Raw genomic sequence first — 14,604 nt, forward strand, 5'->3', positions numbered from 1 at the left:
ATATGGCGTGAAATGGCTTACAGAGTTAAACCTGCACCGACAGATGCCGAATTAGTTGATATTTTCATGGGCACACTCCATGGTTTGTATTATGAGAAGATGGTTGGTAGCTCATCGTCCAACTTTGCCAACATGGTAACCATTGGAGAATGCATCGAGAATGGGCTGAAAACAAGAAAGATTGCTAGTATCGACAGCCAACCAGTGGCCAAGAAGTCTCAGGGTTTTGCTAAGAAGAAAGAGGTCGGGGAAAATGTCGTAACAACAAATGTCTACCCTTAAGTTCAGGAACCTATGGCTCATATGCCATACTACCCTTATCCATACATTATCGTTGATCAATATCAGCAACCTGCATATCAACCTCAGTATCAGCAACCTCTACAGGCTCCAGCTCCTCAGAATCAGCAAAACAACAAAAATTAGAATCAAGGTCAACATAGACGGTTTGATAAGAAGCGTCCTCAGCATGACCAGATCCCTTTTATCATACACTCAGTTGTTGTTGTATCTCGTTTAGCAAGGGGAAATTGTTCCAAAAGAGATTCCTCCTGCAATGCCTCCCTACAATAACAAGCATAATCCCAATGTTTCTTATGCGTTCCATGCCGGATACATATGGCATTATACAGAGGATTATTTGGTTCTCAAGGCCAGAGTACAAGAGCTTATTGATCAGAAGGTTATGTCATTCTCTGAGACAGGACCCAATGTCATAACCAACCCATTGCCAAACCACTGTGGACAGATTGTGAATGCGATTAGTGGCGAGGATTGCTCAGATTCAATGGGTTCTTCAGAGGAGTATCAAGGCTAGGAATATTATATTTATTCAATCATGCCTCATTTGTAATTTCCCTTTGTTTGTTGATTGTTGTTCGTTTGTAAAACTTGTCTGGTTTTCAGATGATAATAATAATGAAATAAACGTGCATGCTTTTCTTAAATCTATTCGTGTTCACTCATATTTTATTTATCAGTATCAAACTATTTGTCAAATGAAATCAAAAGAGAATGATGCAAATTAAAATACACAAGATTGTCGCCTGTATGCTTTTGAATAAGACCATGCTGATGATGTAAGGCATTGTTCAATCCCTAAACACTGGAGAAATAAGGAAGTTAATCCCTGGTAAACCCATTTGGGCCCTGGAGTAGGAGTTTCTTTCTTTAACACATAAAACCCTCATGTTTAACCAGGGGCAGGGTAGTATTCAGTTCACTTTAGACTTGCATCCAAATTTCAGAATGAGAATACTTCATCAAGTGATCAATCATATCGCTCTTAAGAGAATGGAATCACAAATTCAAATGGTTATCCCTTACCAATAAAAAGGAGTGAGATAGTCACAAACCTTGCGACAAATCAAGCAAGCAGTGTCATAGTATTTGCTCAAGAATAAAAGAAAAGATGAAATAAAATAAAAAATCAAAAGCAAATGAAAAGCCCGCTAAGTCGAGATTGGCTTAGGCAAAAGTTAGGGTATCCCGGTGGGCTGCGGACCCAAAGGACCAGCCCCGACAAAAATAAGGGTAAACAAAACAAAAAATTAGAGGATCAATATCAGAATCCTCAATAAAAGAAAATCCCTGTTGACTGCAAACAAAAATAGAAGGTGGGTGGCTATCGCTCCGAACTCTCATAGGGTTCCTTAATCATCATTGGTGATATTCAAAATCCTTTTCTGAAAGATGAACGTTTGTCTTAAGCTAACTGAACGTAGGAATGAAGAACATCACGAAGAATGGGCGGGTTAGAATAGGTCTCGAGCCTTATATCCTTCCTTTCTGAAACCGTGAACCAGGCCACATTACAACCCTCAAAAGACCTAATTGAAGCATGGTCTATTTTGAAAGCATATTATGGTAAGACCACATTAAGCTGACTCCTAAAGATTTGTCTATCATCTACATTGATACCGATATGACATTCTAATCAGTGATTCATTCACTAGATGTCATAATCTTAGTGAACACACTTGAGTTTTCAAAACTTGCATGAGCATGACATTACAATTATCATTTTCAAAATGAGCATTTTACCTTCAAACAATCATTTGACTTCAAGGGAGCTTACATATGTGAAAGTTAATCAAATTCCTGATATCTCATAGCTCAGATCTCTTCAAGAGACAGTCAATCTGGGGCAACCACGCCGAGATCCTACAAATCTCTCTGAATCAGCCGGATAGGGGCAAAAAGTTACTTCAAGGCTCATATTAGGGCAAGCCACTTCAAGAGCATGATGAGCCAATTACTCCCAAGATGGTTAATCAAGAGAACATAATTTCAAGACACTGGAGCAAATCGATTTGAGATATTCAGATGTTGAAACAACTACACGACTTGTAACTGGGACAGTTGGTGCAACTATCCAGTAAATTGGGGTAGAAGCAGGCTACGCATGTACAAGCTCTTTCCAAGTTTCAGACCAAGTCCAGAGGTGTTACTACAAATATCAGCTTGAAGTAGGTGTCGAAGAATTATGTTTGGATGACCTTATCCTAGCCCAAGATTCCCACCTCCCTCTATATAAGCATTTGATAACCATTGCATAAATCGTCATCATGTATAAATCATGTCGTTTCTTATGCATATTATTCATCTGGCATAGCTTGAAGTCGTGTATGCAAATCAGAAGAACCAAAGCCCAATACTTTGTTGGCATCTTCTAATTCCAAACTTGCCTGGTACCTTTTATAACCAGCTAGTTTGACTATTCTTCCAAAATCCAACTTGCTTGGCATCTTTTAAAGCCCAGTCTGCTTGGTATCTTTTTCCAACCTTTAGGGTTGATGATCCTTTTTCTAACCTTCAGGGTTGAGAAACTTTTTTCAACCTTCAGGATTGATAACCTTTTCCCAATCTTTAGGATTGGTGATTTTTGTTTCCAACTTTCATGGTTGTTGAGTCTTTTTTCCACCACTAGGGCGATGATAGACTTTGTTTCCGACCTTTAGGGTTGATGATCCTCTAGCTTCCAACCTTTGCGGTTGTTGAATCTTCTTCCAACCACCATGGGTGTCGAATCTTTTTTCGACCTTTAGGGTTGATGACCTTTGTTTCCCACTCTTGTGGTTGATGAATCTTTCTTCAACCTTCGTGATTGATGAACCTTTTTCAATCTACATGGTTGACAAACCTTTTTCCCAACCTATAAGGTTGATGACCGTTCTTTTTCAAACCTCTATGTTTGATTTTGTTTCCAATTGTTGAACTGACAATTCATTTTGAAATCCCTTGATTGCAATGGTATTCTGAGAACGTATGAGCTCTGATTAGCATACATGGCCCCATGTTTCATAAAGTGGTAAAATATACACATAACATGCATATGATGACCTTCATTTTCCATCAATATCCCAATAAAATCATCAGCAGATGCACCTGTAAAAGTCAAGTCGACATCCCTACATCCCATATAACCGTCCTCAATGGGAAATTTTTCTGATACTTTGGTATTTAATCCACCCATACCTTGAATATCCGAAAAGCTCTCGCAATTTGTCCATTCAGGTTTAAGCTGATTAAATAGGGGCAGCTGTCGTACCCCAAAATTTACCCTCCCCCCTTTTATATTTTATCCAATCTGTGGCTTGTGATTTACCTGCATTCATCCATTATACTTCATGCATTCATGTTATTGAACCCTAACTCCTATTTCTCCTACAAGTCGTCCATTCACTTGAATCTTCATTTGAACATGTTCCTTCCAAAGCAAGTCACGATTTTCCTTACTCAATCCATCACATGGGTGCATTAACCTGCAAGAAATTCGCGCAGATGAACCAATGATTGAAAGCCTAATGGGACCCCGCAATTTGGTTACATAAACTTCCTCCCTGCAAATCCAATAGCAGAATCATAATTTAATTAAACCATTTTCTCACTAACATCCCATTTTAGCTTAACAAGAATAACCATTAAATTTCATTTAGAATTAAGTGTAGAAAATAACTTACAAATTAACCTAACTTACTATATCCTAACATGTCTTTCTTCCATAGTAACTCTAGCTGAGACTTAGTCCTGAGTTCATAGCTAAGTTTTGTTTTGATCACCGGATCAGTTAACATAACCAAAGTCCTACATAATCTGCCCTGCATTCAAAATGCGCCAAATGAATCATTTAGCATTCAATCTAATTAAACATGCATATTCATCAAAATTCAAGGCGTATCTAAACATAACAGCCTCAAGAACCACTTCACAAAATAAACAAAACCATGAGCAAAACCAAGTACATTTAAACAAACCAATGGTTGCAGCCCACACATGAATCTACCAAGTGGACCTAACCATTTTGCAGCAACATCAGCCAACCTGCAGAAATGAAAAATCCTACAATACAAGCCACGACGTAGAAAATAAGCAATGCAATCAACAATAACAACACCTATGCATCAACTTGTAACATCTCACATGGCAGTGCGAAATACAATCATGTAGCAGAACATCAAGAACAATTGCAATGCATTAACAATTACAACATTTTCGTAGCAATACCTAGTAAACCATTTTTTGTTTTCAACATTTGCTAACAGTCTTTCAACTAACGGTTATGCTAATAGTTAACAAATCGCCAAGCCAACAACAAAAACCGTTTCAAACCAATTGCACATTAACTCGGATAATTCATAGCTCACTAAATGAACGTCAACTTCATCTCAACTTGGATTTCGGACTAACCACATTCCACAACCAATTAACAGACTTATCCTAATAGGGCAACTAACATTAGCAATACAATAAGCAATAAATAAATTACATTATAAACCATTCACGACAGAGTTATGCAGTTTGGACCCCTAGCTTCCGTTGGCCACCGACCTGCAGGACGCTTCCTGTCATGAACAAAGTCGTGCCAAAACAAACCATCATTTCTAAAATAACAACAGAGCATTCTTGATAAAATGGCTTACCTGGAAAACTGAAGTGGAGCAACGGTATGTTAACAGGTCCCGAGCAAACAAACGCCAAACAATCGTTCCAATCCAACAGAAGCAACATCCAACTTGGGCATTCACCTGCAAAATTTGAAGAAAAGCATGTAGCATACCAATAACCAAAAGAAAATGACAATAATGTGGTCTCAATTGCAACAACTTTCTCTAACTAGCAATATCACGGTAATAGTTCTGCAGAAAGAGTAATGTAAATTAACGGTTCACTCATTTCAATAATAAATCCACCAAGTTTCTATTTTTTTAACTAACTAATAACCAATTTTATAACAGAATTTTTTAACTAACTTCTAACAACACCCTAATTCCTAACCATAAAATTCACTTGGTTAGTTCTAGAATAGGTGGTAAAATAACAGAGTCATAACAGTTTTTTTCAACTATTTTCTCTAACTAATAACTCTAACCAACTCTAACTGAATCCATAAGAAAAAGAGAAGAGGAATAAGGTGAGAAATCTATAAAGCATACCTCATTTCACTTTGAGTGGGGTTTCTTAATTCACTTAGTCTTCTTCCTCAATTCACTTCGAGTCTTCTTCCTCATTCTCCCCCTTGAACCTCTCACTTAAAGCTCGATTCTCATAGCCATTAAAGCTCTCTCCTTGAGGCTTTAACCGGATAAGCTTGACCTCATCCCCACGTTTGATTCGTTGCACCTGCAATCAATGGAGAACGGCGTCACCAAGAAGATTCAAAACAGAAATAGAAGAAGCTGATAAGAAGAAGAAAGAAGCAGGTCGAAGCATACCGTTTGTTCGTAGGGAGGTCGTCGTGCCGACTCCGATCCAGTGAGTTTTCCGCCATTTCTTACTTTACTCAACGTCAATTTCTAGGATAAACTTGCGTTGCTATTTGATTTTGCATGCGCGAACCTAAAGCGTCTAGAAGCGAACACGATGTTGTTTGAAACGCTAAGATGAATGAGGAATCCTAAAATTAGAATCGTGAAGAATCCGTGATGCAATCAAAGCATGAACATAAGTGTGATTAAACATCGACGTCGAATCCTTGAATGCCGACGCAAGACGGAGAAGGGAACGCTTCATGGTGTTTGGAGAGTTCGATCGCTTCTTCACGTACGAACGAAGGCGACAAAGGGGAAGGAACTCGTACCGATTTTCGCCGCCGCACCGATCTGGTAAGTACTCTGAATTCAACTTATCGACATCCCTTATAAACACCTACCTTTTGTCTATCACGGAAATCAATGGGAAGCAGCGAACTTGATCCATGGCGAATCGAAATGGGATATGATTTTCGTTGAGAAGATTGAGTGACGGTGCAAAATTGCGTTTGCTGATGCGATAATGCCGATTCAAACGCACGAACGCGAATTTGAGAAACTGGAGTTGCGAATCGTGTTGCTTCTTGAGCTTTTCTGCAAAGTGTTTTCCTTCGTGCATTTCGTTTCAGCTTTTCCTTACAAAGCGCTTTTTCTTTCGATCCGCCGCTTTGCCTCGCAGCTTTGGATCTTGTTTGGGCCCCAGGCCCAAACGGCGCTGGCCTTGCACCCCTTATTCCGGGCCTAGACCTCCCTCCGATTCATGAACCAGGCCCAAGCTTCTTGTGGCTGACAACAAAAAACCTCAGTTTTGGGCCTACAATCTTCACATTATTTTTCTTGATTATTAATTCACATTATTTTCTTGATTACCAATTCATATTATTTTGTTGATTATTAATTCATGTTAATTCCTACCTAATCTCTCGATTATTCCTAATTAATTTATGTTAATCCCTTTTGGATGATCAATATTATGATTAGGATTAGGATCAGGATCATTATGGTTAATTATGTTAATTAAAGTTCTAATTAGATTGATTAGAATTTTCATGTTTAGGATAATTAGTAATCTAGGTCTTAGTTAGATTTCTAGAATTTGATCATGTTTCAAACCTTGATTTTGATTAGGAAGATTAGATAATTAAGCTTGATTTAGTGATGATTAAACGATGATTAGTACCGACTCCTCCTAATTAATTCATTTGTTAACATAAATGACTTTTAGGGCCTAAAATCTTGATTTTTTTATATATATGATTCCTTAGTCTTAGGATTTTAATTAGAATTGTCTAATGTCACTTAGTTGATTAATTTAATAGTATTATATATAATTCAACTATTATTTTAATCTCATTGATTCGTGTTGACCACAGAACACTTTGGTACACCAAATCCTCTGTAATCGTGCTGTAAACCCCTAGCCTAATTCAAGTGACCGAAAGACCCTTGGTCACTTGATATGGCAAGTTCATTACGCTCAAGCTATTATGGATATGCTGAATCTCTGAAGCCCAAGACCTCAAGGTTCAAATGCAAGATCAAGATTTCAAGTCAACATTAATCAAGCATAGCTAGCAAAGTGGACAACTTCTCAAGCACTACAAAGGTATCAACACTTGTCAATCATAATTCAAAGTCTGTGGCACGAGTCTTAAGCAATAGAGAAGGAGTGGGACTGGAGTATTCCTACCCCCATTCCGAGTATCTTTGGGTATGGGACATATGACCCAGCGCTCGTCGTATTCACCTCTATTCATAGACTTTAGCAGAATTCTAACCATACGATTAACAAGTCTATCTTCACAAAGCAAAAACAACAAAAGCAAGGACAACGATCAACAACTTATCAATCATGAATCAACTTGTACGATACGAGCCTTAAGTAATGGAGAAGGAGTGAGACTGGAGTATTCCTACCCCTATTCTGAGTATCTTTGGGTATGGGACGTATGACCCAGCGCTCATCGTATTCACCTCCATTCATTGACTTTAGTGCAATTCGAATCTAACGATTGATAAAGTCTTCATCTTCCTGCAAGAAACAACTACAAAGACTCTTCTCTCTCCACTTGAAAGTTAGTGTGATTCTCATCATCCAGTAACTATCAAGTCTATCCATTCTTCATTCTATTCTAATCTCAATCATTCCATTCAAATCATTTCAATCTCAATCATCCATTTCCTCTTGCCTCCAATCAATTTCTTTTCAGCCTTAGTGGGGTGAACTACGAAAGCTCTGATTTCCTCATTGCACAATGAGGGTACGTAGGTCGGAGAATCCAGTTTCTTCGCGAGCTATCTTGTCTATTCCTATCTTATTTATCAATCTATTCTATATAACGATCAATCATTCAATCCTCATTCAGCTCATGCAAGGGTCACATACCCATTTCTCAATCAATAGCTTCATGCATTGCCTATCAGTTCAGACTATGGCTTACTTTGTTCCTTGCCCTCAAGGTGAAGACCTTGGCAACTTCCTTTAGCCCATAGAGTTCAAACTCTGGATTTATCCTTTGCCCCAAGGTACAGGCCTTGGCGACTTCTTTTAGCCCATGGAGTTCAGACTTTGGCTTTGCTTCTTGCCCTCAAGGTGTAGACCTTGGCTAACTCCTTTAGCCCATGGAGTTCAGACTCTGGCTTTATTCTTTGCCCATAAGATACATATCTTGGCATCCTCTCCCTATTGAGTTTAAACTCTGGCTATCTTGATTTTGTCTATACAGTTCAGACTTTGATATATTATCCTGCCTTACAGTTCAGACATTTGCATTCATTTATCCAGCCCTTGGAGTTCAGACTCTGGCTACCTCTTTCATTGCACACATAGTTTGTACTTTGGAACCATACTCTTCCGCCCCGATGAAGTTCAGACTCTGGCATTCAAATCAGTTCCTTTACCTTATAGTTCAGACTATGCATGCTTAAACACCTTGCCCATGGAGTTCAGACTCTGGCAGCCTTTGACATTGACTCCAAGTTCAAACCTTGACATTATATCTCCTTTGCCCCTTCGAATTCATACTCTAGGAACCCATTCCTTACCTTGTATTTAGTTCATACAATGACATTAATCTATCTTTCCCTATAGAGTTCAGACTATGGCTATATCTCGTTTGTCCTTGTGGTTGATCACCATCTTTGGTTAGCACCACCTCCTTTCTTGTTAAGCAATCTACCTTGCCTCTGGGCAATCCTATCAAATCTCTCTTTGTTTTCAACCGTAGTAGGTTGAACTACGATTGCTCTGATTTTCTCATGCACGATGAGAATACGTAGGCACGAGGGCCCCAATCCTCACCGAGCACTTTATCTATTTCTTTTCCTTTCCCTTCATTCTTTTGCGAGTAATCTTTAGATCACACCTATTTGAGCAAGAACAATCAAAACGGTTCCCATGAAGTAACATGGATGTTAAGGGTGCTAATACCTTCCCCTTGCATAACCGACTTCCTTACCTAGTATATCTCTTTCCCCCGGGTTTTATCGATGTTTTCCCTTCCCTTTGGGGATAAATAAAGTTCGATGGCGATTCTGTTGTATGTTCGAGTGTGCGATACGTTAGGGTATATTTCCGCTAGCTTTAGTTCCCCTGCAGAGTGTTTGATCCCCAGTGGAGTTTCTGTACTTTTCCCAACTGAGTTGGTTAATTCAGTCCCAGGCAGAGTTTGTGTGTTTCTCAGCAGGGTTGATGTTATGTTTTGATCTTTAGTAGAGTAAGATCGATTTCCCCAGTAGATCGCGTTGGTTTTTCCGCCAGTAGCCATCTGACTCACTCCTAGTTAGAGGTTCCTCCTGGTTTCTGAGCAGCTATTTGTGCTTATCCTCTGTATGGTTGTCTCCCATTTGATATGGTGTTGACCTAAAATTCCCTACAGATTCGATAATATTTCCTTTCCTCAGTAGATATCCTCCTTCCCCTGATAATGTTGAGCCTTTGGGATGTTGATCTCCCCGTTCTCCGGTAGCTGTATCCCTTTGTTGTGGATTGACCGAGGATTGTACCGATGATTCAAATTTCTGCGACACCTTTGTATCCTTTGTAATCGTTTTGTCAGCATAATCATCATACATATACATATACACTCATATAATTTCATGATTACATATTTTTGCATAATCATATTTGTTGATTCATTATTTGAGATTCTTATTCTTTGCTATGGCGGTACTTCATCCCCATAAAAGTTCGGTGTCTTCCCTCTCAATGGTAGAAGTGTCAGCCCCTTAAGTAGAAATATTTTTAACTTTTCTCCTTTCCCCACTGAGTTATTTCCTCGTGGATGATCATTGTTCTAGTTTCCTCCCCAGTTGATTGATTGGATGGAATTACTCCCCATTGAGCTATATCCTCATTGGGTTGAGTCTTGATTGACCTTTTCTTTCTAGATCTTACCTAGATAGATGCTTTTGGTCCCTTGAGAGTCTATTACCTAGTAACTGGTAATATTCTTCTCATATTTTTCACTTTTGGCCAATACCCGACAAGAGCAACTTTTTCTCCCCAGCGGATTAGTTTTAACGTTTCCCCAGGAAGTATATCCTTGATATGTTCATCCTAACCGATGACGGATATTTTCTTCCCTTTCTTGGGTCTATCCTTGATATGTTCATCCTAACCGATGACGAATATTCCCATCCTTGGTATTCTACCTAGTAAAAAGGTAATTGTAATCCCTATTTTGTTCCCCAGAGGGGTAATCCTTGATATGTTCATCCTAACCGATGACGGGTTTCCTCCTCTTTGCAGTCTTCTACCCAGTAACCGGTAGTTGTAAATCCTGCTCTTCCCCTCAACAAAGTCTATCCTTGATATGTTCATCCTAACCGGTGACGAATTTTCTCTTTGACGGTCTTCTATCCAGTATTTGATAGTTGTAATTCCTACTTTTTGTTCAGTTGGTTTATCCTTGGTATGTTCATCTTAACCGATGACGAGTATCCTCCTTAACAATTCCCAGGCAAGACTATCCTTGATATGTTCATCTTAACCGATGACAGATTTTTTTTCCTTTGAGTCTATCCTTGATATGTTCACCTTAATCGGTGACAGGTATTCTTATCTTTGGCCTTCTACCTAGTAATTGGTAGTTGTAAATCCTATTTCTACAGTTTTCCCCAGCAAGGCTATTCTTACCCAGTAATCGATAATAAATATTCCCTCGTGGTAGTTCCCAGCGAGTCATCGTTGATATGTTCATCCTAATCAATGACGGGTGTCCTCTCTGTCAGACTTTTATTATCTCTTTACCCGGTAGCAGGTAGTGGATAATAGATTTCTACTCCTCCTGTGTTGATGTTTATTTCTTCCCCAGTTGAGTTGAGTGCGCTTTTCCTTAGTGAAGTCACTTTTCCCTGCATTGATTCAAGACCTTCAGTTTTATCCTGATCTACTTGTAATCCCCTGTAGATGTTTTGTTTCCCTGGCTGAGTCTTTCCATTTTATGGAATTCCTCTAGTCCGTCCATCAGTTTTAAGTCGTAGCCTGGCCTACGCATAACCTTTTATCTCCCTAGAGTCTCTGTCTCCCCAGTGAGTTTTTCTTACGGAATGCATTATACTCCTGCGGATCTTCGGTCTCTCTGATTTCTTTTCCTTTGTGGCAACATTTCCCCATAGAGAATTTGCCTTTTTACACTCATATCATAGGCATCATGAGGTCTCTTAGGGACCAAAATTTGTTTCTATATTGTTATTTAAGCCCATTCTACTGAGTCGACACGAAGATTTTAACCTTCACCTCCTCAGTTAGAATGTCCTTAAATAGGGGCAGTTGTAAGACCCCATTTTTGACCCTAAGATCCCTCATGCAATTTCATCATATGCATTAGCATTGGGATCATACCTTGGCATCCTCCTTACCCCTCTCTAATTGGGTTTGTTTTGGGAGAGATCACCAAGCACCATGTGATTGTATCATACTTGTATTTTAGCATTTCATTAACCAAAATACCAAAAATATGTTTTTGTATTTGCCTAACTCTTTTGTAGGTAGGGCATGATCATCAAAACTCATCAAGTTCATACCTAGGGTTTGAGACCCTCATGGCTAAAAGCATAACCAAGGATTGATCCACAATGCCTTTAAGCATCATATATGAGTCCCAATGATCTCTACATGTTATATTTATCAAGTATTTTTCAAGAGTTTGGAAGTGATTTGCCTTGGAAACCCTAGTTTGACTATGTATCTTAAGTAACTTCTCCAACAAGCTATCTCACCAATTGATCAAATTTCTCAATGTAAACTTAAAAATTCATCATCTTATGCATATGTGATCTACCATGAGCCTAGAAAATCAAGAGAATTGAAGGTTAGCAAGTTGGTTGATGGTGGTTGGTGTAGCGGTGTATTCGTCGCTATATGATCTATTGATTAAATCATAAGCAAAGTATACAAGTAAATAGAGTCGCCACCGCACTTTTATTTATCCTAAGGACTGGCTAAAAAGCGAACAAAAGCCGAAGAAGTTTTACACATAGAAAACCAATGAAAAGATCAGAGAATCTGGGTAAGGGGTAAATTACGCAATGGGAAGGTGTTAGGCACCCATCACGTCCTAGGTACTCCTAGGGAACCCTTTTCACACTTGTTGTATAAGAAAAATGTTTATTGTTTATGACATATTGTGCAAACATGATTGGGAAGATGAGAAAAGAATGTACATGTTAATTATTTTTGTGTTCGAACGGATGAACCCGTTGCCTACGTACCTTCCATCAAAGGTAAGGATCAAAACGCCGTAGTTTGGCTAAAAGATTTCCAAATTGTCTATGGGTTCAATTTTAAAACAATAGCACTAAGGTTTTTCATTACCAATGGGAGAAAACTCAACCTGAATTCAACAATCCACCATGCGAGGACAGCTTCGACGTACTAGAGGGGTTAGCCCTGTTTTCAGTACGGAAGTCTTACAATCGACTCACTAAGGATAAGGTAAGATTTACATCAACCACTATGGTAATTGAAACCTATGGCTAATGTATGAAAATATATTAACAATGGACAAAGCCACAAAACAATTGAATGGGTGAAGTTAATTGATTATGATTATTCACAAAGTATGGTCAAAGTATGATTAAAATTGATTCAAAGAGAAGTATTAACAAAAATGAAGTTTGAAAAGTCGAGGACTTAAGGTCCAGGTTTCTACTTTGAAAGAGGTGAGAATGTTTGCACAACATGTATATACAAGTTTGAAAAAGTCAACAATGTGAAAAGGGATTTTTGAAACAAAAAGGGTATGGATGATGGAGTGTAAAACTTCCTAGAGGTTCACCTCTTGAAATCATATAGAAGATGATTCAAGTGTGTCCTTTGGAATGAGGAACAAAGCAAGTTAGTAAAATAAAAGACAAGGTGATACCGGATGCCATCAATGGTCTTACACCAATCTCACACAAAAGCGGATACCGGATACCACTAAATGGATTTACACCAATCTCCTAAACCAAACAAAATATGGATGTCAGATGCCAATCTGTCTGGACTTATTCCAACCTCCAAAGCATGATCATAGGAAGTACAAATGCCAATAACATGGTCTTACAATTGCATCCTCACATAGCAAACACAAATGAAAAGATGGATATCAGATGCCAATCTGTCTGGGCTTACTCTGATCTCCAACAGATGATCATGGGAATACAAATGCCAACAACATGGTCTTACAATTGCATCCTCGCATACCACTAACAAACAAGAAGCACAAGGCTAAGAGGATATGAGTGACCAATGAAGTGGTCTTGCACTCTATCCCTTCCAAATCATAGGAACAATAGCCAATCAACATGGTCTTACAATTGTCCTCAATGGGCAACTACAAATGTCACAAGGATAAATGAAATGATCATGCACTAATGGCAATCAAAGATGATAAATGCACAATGGCAATCAATGATGATAAATGCCCAATGGCAAACTCAAGTAATCATGTATAAATGAATCAAGCAATCAAACCACATAATCAAAGAGCACACACTATATGCAAGCATCAGGCTCAAACAAGGGTGAGGCATTAAAGCCAACTGGAATATGGTTAATGTTTCTCTTAACCTTGCCATTGAGGGGCTAAGGTGAAGCAGATGATAGGATATGAGGGGTGTACCTCATCACTCTTATCCCTGGTCAGGGAGAGCATTGAATATCAGAAGGTGTGGGAGTCCAGAAAGGGGGAACTCTCTCCACAAATTAGACTCGATTGATCTTGGGCTTTTACTCACTATGCATCAACACAAGTAGTGTGAGCAAGGTGAGTGACTCACAGAATAGTAGGAGATAGGTTACATATCTCTTGGATTCTACCAATTGCCTTATTCAAAGGACTTTACCTGCTTGGGGACAAAATTAAACACACAAAGACATTGCCTCTTAAGGAGGACTTCAGACAGGTGCCTGGCTAAATAACAAGCCAGGTCTTCCAGACTACATGAAGAAGAAGGTGCTATACCTCAATGCAAATGCTATACAAGCAAAGCAATGCAAGTTCTCAAAGAACTATAAGCAACTATGGTACCTGAAATCAATCAAATATAATCAGCACCAATCACAAAGATCAAAACCACAAAGTAATGAACCAATAGTTAATACAATCAAACAATGTAATGTGCAAAGCTCAAAGCTCAAAGCTCAAATGAGCTAAGCATCCTACAAAACAAACAAGTTAGTTTGCAATATTCAAATGAAACAACTCAATCAACTTGCATTAATTCCTTTAAAGCACTTGGCTTTTTAACCTGAAAAGTCAAAGTCAAACTCAAACATGAGAAGTAAGACCACTAGGACAAGCCTAGGGTCAAAAGGAGGGAAAAATCTTAAAACAGCAAGTGAAACATGATCAAAACCAAGATAATT

The 14,604-nt window shown here is 38.7% G+C and overlaps 1 long non-coding RNA gene across 10 annotated transcripts; it reads right to left on the reverse strand.

The window, feature by feature from the left end:
- Positions 1–1,999: 1,999 nt before the first annotated feature.
- On the reverse strand, positions 2,000–6,404 carry LOC127104291 (uncharacterized). Of its 10 annotated transcripts, none has more exons than XR_007794844.1 (6): positions 5,715–6,404; positions 5,436–5,622; positions 4,923–5,027; positions 4,769–4,830; positions 3,980–4,341; positions 2,000–3,842 (listed from the first exon to the last, which is right to left on the reverse strand). It is a non-coding gene; the product is annotated as an uncharacterized LOC127104291 (long non-coding RNA). The 10 variants fall into 10 exon arrangements; XR_007794845.1 differs by having other exon boundaries at positions 4,769–4,844; XR_007794841.1 differs by having other exon boundaries at positions 3,980–4,100; positions 4,245–4,341; positions 4,769–5,027; positions 5,715–6,403.
- Positions 6,405–14,604: the final 8,200 nt, after the last annotated feature.

This window comes from Lathyrus oleraceus, chromosome 7 (genome assembly GCF_024323335.1).
Source record: "Lathyrus oleraceus cultivar Zhongwan6 chromosome 7, CAAS_Psat_ZW6_1.0, whole genome shotgun sequence".
Lineage (NCBI taxonomy): Eukaryota > Viridiplantae > Streptophyta > Magnoliopsida > Fabales > Fabaceae > Lathyrus > Lathyrus oleraceus.